Here is a 4,839-nt window from a genome sequence, read left to right on the forward strand (position 1 = left end):
ACACTTTATAAAATCATTGGTAATTTAAATATTACACCGAATTGTCACAACTAAATTAAGAATTCATTATGAGCAATGCATAGCAAATGATGTTACCACCAAATATGAGAAACCTGATGTAAATGACTGAAACCTGTTGTAATGCACTTGCTTGCCATAGCTTTTTTATTAAAACATAATACACTGCAAAGTTTAACTTTAAATGACATCAATTAATACATTAAACCAGTTGATCTCAGTTCATTCTCCATTTCCCTTCAATGAACTTAACACACAAATGTGTTTCATGCCGCAACAAAAAAAAAGGGCTCTGCACTGCAAGCATTCCCTGATGCTGTACATCTGTCTGAACTCGTTCTGGTAGACAGGAGGACAATTCTCCAGTTGGCCACAACTTATAGTGTAAAGACAAAATACAGGAAAGATAATAATAAATAGTTTAACAGCCTCGTACTAAAAAATTCAATTGGAGAATGAGCATTAAACAGGGGGAAATCTTACTGTCTAGCCAGGCAAAGTGTGCCGCTTTCCGGAAAACTTCTTGAGTGAACATATCCCTAAACCATCTGCAAACCAGAGAAAGTGTCAAATATGCAGAGTCACCCGCTGACAAAATAACTTCACTGAGGATTTCCAGGGGAAGCTGTTGAATCAAAAACATACATAGGTTTATTTATACATGTATATAAAAGTTATTAAACATTATATAAACACTGACTACAGACAACCTTGCTTTAAACAAACTCTATAGATTTTTGTCACAACTGCATACTCATTCTTTTATAATACCACTAATAAAATGTTAATATATACAGTACTGTGCAGAAGTATTAGGCATGTTAGTATTTTCACATTGAAAAAAATAGTTGTAAGCCAATTATTTATATCTTTTGCTGTAGTGTGTCAGTAGGATATATTAGTTTACATTTCCACATTCATTTTGCCATTAATTGTAATAATCCAGTGAGATATTTGTATATATTTGTATGCATGATCCACATGAAGATCTTTTACATTGAATATAAATATTTCTTATATGGTGAACAAAATCCACATTAGATCGCAAACAGAAGTTATTTAAAACACTCGCTGCTGTCTGAAAATGAATTAAGCTGAAATGTTTTTAAATGTCTTTGATGCTGATGTTAACTGATAGCTATATATGAAATAATCCACGGTGCTGACCAATATAGTACTTGTACATAATCCCCTCAATTTAATATCTGAACAACTATGTAGCTGTAATAACTAAAATACCTCTGCATGTACACTCATGTAATGATTAGTTCTTAATGAATGTATGTGCACAAATAACCTGCTTTGCTGGACTCTGTCTTAAGACATTGTCTTTTGAATGGTGAAGTTCCTCCCCTCAGTGGTTGAGCTCTAAAAGAACAAATGTCAAGAGGTAGGTATATTGCTAGATATAGTACAGAGTAATGTTTCAAGTAGCAACATTCAAACAGCTACATACATTTGCGGAGTGAAGCTGTCCAGGAGAACAGAACACCACCACCTCCTGATCATGTCATCCTGAAAAATAATAATAATAATAATATACACACAATAATCATGCATGTCTGTTCAAATAACTTGACAAATGTAATGGCATACCTCTGTAAAATCAAACCTAAGAACTAAAGCCATGTACAGAGTGTACTGCTACAATCCACAAAGAACAATAAAATGAGCAATTTATAACAATTATTAACAATAATTATTCAAATTGAACGTACCATGGATAAATAAATGATCGAACAACGCATTTAATATTCTAAGATATTTACACAACCACTTTTACTCACCTCATGCAATCAACGTGGAATAGGTACTCTGCTGCTGCAGTTGCCACCGTTCTGTTTGTTTCAACGCAAACTGCCCTCTGCTGGTTTGGAGCAAACTGTCAAAGGCGGGGAAAACTAATGCCTCGAAGTGTCGCCCCGCCCCATTGTCCAGACTGCACTCTGGGGTTACTCGGACAGACTGCCATTGTTAAGCAGTGTATTTATGGGTTCATTGCCAGTGCAACTGATTTTGATATTTTGAGCATTGTTTGTTGATTAGCTGAATACTTTTGTGGATACTTACCTGTTGTGTTTGATTGTAACGTTACCTGTTGAGGAGAAAAAAGTGAGAAATTATGACATTGTTTGCATACCTGTTGAAGAACTATGAAAGAAAAGTGTATATTATTTTAATGTTTAAAAACAGTAAATACATTATTTATACCATCAGAGTAAAAGCTTTGTGTGGGCGTTTTTTTCTCCCCTTTTCTGATTATTATTATTATTTTTTTAATGTAGAATTTTTTTTTTCCCCAGCCAAACCCTGCAAGTCGGAAATCCGGCACAGTGCCGGAGAACTTTAAGCCCTGCATTTTGTACCCCTCTGTCACTGTATTCATCGTTTTTATTGTTTATAAACAAACCACATCCATCCCCCGCACTTTTGAAAAGCTTGCTACGCCCCTGGTTGCCTTGGTAAAATTATAATTTTAGGGTGTAAATATCACGTTATTGGTATTTCGGTTGTTTCAAATCACGCACATGAAAAACAACCGCAGACTTGGCAACACTGGTTCAGGTGGAGTGCCAGTTACTACACAGAGCCGTAGTCTACCGACAACTAGCACAAAATCGCTTTCAAAATCAACAAAAAATCACCAGCGATTTTAAAATCGATTTTGTGTAGATTGTCAGTGAATTACGGCTCTGTGTAGTAAATGCCAACCAGTGTTGCCAAGTCTGCGGTTGTTTTTCATGTCCGCGGTAGAGTAAAACTATTTTAATAGATTTGGAAGATAACAATAGATAAAACAATTAACACTTACCAGTAATATTTGTGGACATCACCACACAGCAGGCTGGTCAATCCGCCTGTTGGTGTTCCCCTTTAGGAACTGATATTTCATTGTGTGGAAGAATCGATGTAGGAAAGACAACCAATTTGCCACAGTAAATATTTAAAACAGTAGTTATGCATTAAGGTATTTTGACAAATACTTCTGGGACAGAATAATGATTTAATGGTTAATGATTTAACAGGATAGGCACATCAAGAAAATGTTAAATATGGAAAATGTCCTGCCAAAAGAGTCAGTGAATATAGAAGTCAATTGGGCTAATCAACTGTCAATGTAGCTAATCGACTGTTTGCTTACCCACATTCTTCAAAATATCTAATGTGTTAAACAGAAGACAGAAATTTATACTGGTTTGAAACTATTTGAGTAAATTTCACTGGTTTTAGTGATATGAAGAATGCACGTTCATTTTAAAAATAAATAGGGGTTTCCGGTTATGGCGCATGAGGAGTAGATGTGTGCGCGGTTCACTCCCTAAACTTTTAAGTTTATCTCTTAAAAAACCTCAGCATTTTCTTTGACATCTGACAGCATTTGTTTTATAACAGTTTCGTGACTTCATTCGATCTTGGAATGTCCAAAGGAAGGGGAAAACAAGTCGATAAAGACAGAGAAGGTGCCTCTTCGCCGGGTGTTAGCGTTACGCTAGCCGAGATCAGTGCTTTACACGATGACCTCAGAGCATCTATCGCCGCGGATTTCAAAGCATCTTTCGAAAGTTTGGCAACGAAGTTGGATAACATTCAGTCCACAGTGGCAGATCATGATCTTCGCATCGGGAATCTTGAGTCCGGCACAACGGAGAACAGTCAACAGCTTGAACGACTCGAAGCTATGTGTTCAGGGCTCCAGAAGGATAATGAGTGGCTTAAGGCTAAAGTCTCAGATCTCGAGAGCCGCAGCCGGCGCCAAAACATTCGAATCCTGGGCTTACCCGAGTCAATCGAAGGGCCGCGTCCGAGTACTTTTTTTTTCCAGCTTCTGGTCGATGTCCTCGGATCTCAGGTGTTAACCTCGCCGCCCGAGCTAGACAAAGCTCATCGCAGCCTCGCACCTAAACCAGCGCCTGGGCAGAGACCGCGACCCGTCATCTTGCGATTTCATCGTTTTCAAGTGAAGGACTTGGTCATCCGCGAGTCTCGCAAGAAGGGTGAGTTGATGTATGAAGGACACAAAATCCGTATCTTTGAGGATTACTGCCCCGAGGTTTTGAAACTTCGCTCCGAGTATAAGGATGTGATGTCGTCATTGTACAAACGCGGACTCAAGCCTGCGCTTCTGTTCCCTGCTAGACTGCGAATTACTCTTCCAAACAGTGAGAAGAAATGGCTGGCTTCGGTCGCGGAAGCCAACAACTTCATCCAGAGCTTGGACTCATAGTAAATTGGACGGACTCTATTCTATTTTGAGCAGTTTATTTTAAAGAATAGGTTGGTCGTCGGCCCCGCGGGTTTGAGTCTGGACACTTGGCTAAACTGGCAAAGTTGATTCTTTTCCTCTTTCTTAAAATTTGCTAACTACAAGGACCCTTCAAATTTCATTTTATTTACAGTTTGCTTAAAAAAAAGAAAAAAAAAGCTTTGCAATTAGTTTAAAATTCTGATATACAGACAAACAGCTTTTAATTTTCAAATCAGACTTTCAGCTTCTTGTTAAGGATAATGTGGGCTGTTTAGTGAATTTAACATTGTTAAACTTGACAGAGTTGTTTTATATTGAACTTGTTCACCACAAAGTCCCTGTTATTTGAGTAAGCTTAATTCATACATGGTGTGCTAATTTTGGACAACTTGTTTTACTGTCCTTTTGCCCAAGTTATATAATATATTTTTATTTTTTTTAATTATTTTTTTAATTATTAAGTTTGCGTTTATATTTTACATTAGATTTGTTTTTGAAGATTGTCTGTCAGTAATTTCTGATAATCACTATTGAGGTTATGCACCTTTAAAGGGAGGACAAGGAGTTAGGAAACT

General features: G+C 37.2%; 1 long non-coding RNA gene across 2 annotated transcripts; it reads right to left on the bottom strand.

Moving 5' to 3' along the window:
• Window positions 1–379: 379 nt before the first annotated feature.
• LOC132105941 (uncharacterized) lies at window positions 380–1,901 on the bottom strand. 2 transcript variants are annotated; one of them, XR_009424016.1, is made up of 4 exons: window positions 1,475–1,901; window positions 1,316–1,386; window positions 502–643; window positions 380–394 (listed from the first exon to the last, which is right to left on the bottom strand). It is a non-coding gene; the product is annotated as an uncharacterized LOC132105941 (long non-coding RNA). The 2 variants fall into 2 exon arrangements; XR_009424014.1 differs by lacking the exon at window positions 380–394 and having other exon boundaries at window positions 406–643; window positions 1,475–1,889.
• Between the last annotated feature and the right edge of the window lie 2,938 nt (window positions 1,902–4,839).

Source organism: Carassius carassius, chromosome 1, assembly GCF_963082965.1.
Source record: "Carassius carassius chromosome 1, fCarCar2.1, whole genome shotgun sequence".
Classification (NCBI taxonomy): domain Eukaryota; kingdom Metazoa; phylum Chordata; class Actinopteri; order Cypriniformes; family Cyprinidae; genus Carassius; species Carassius carassius.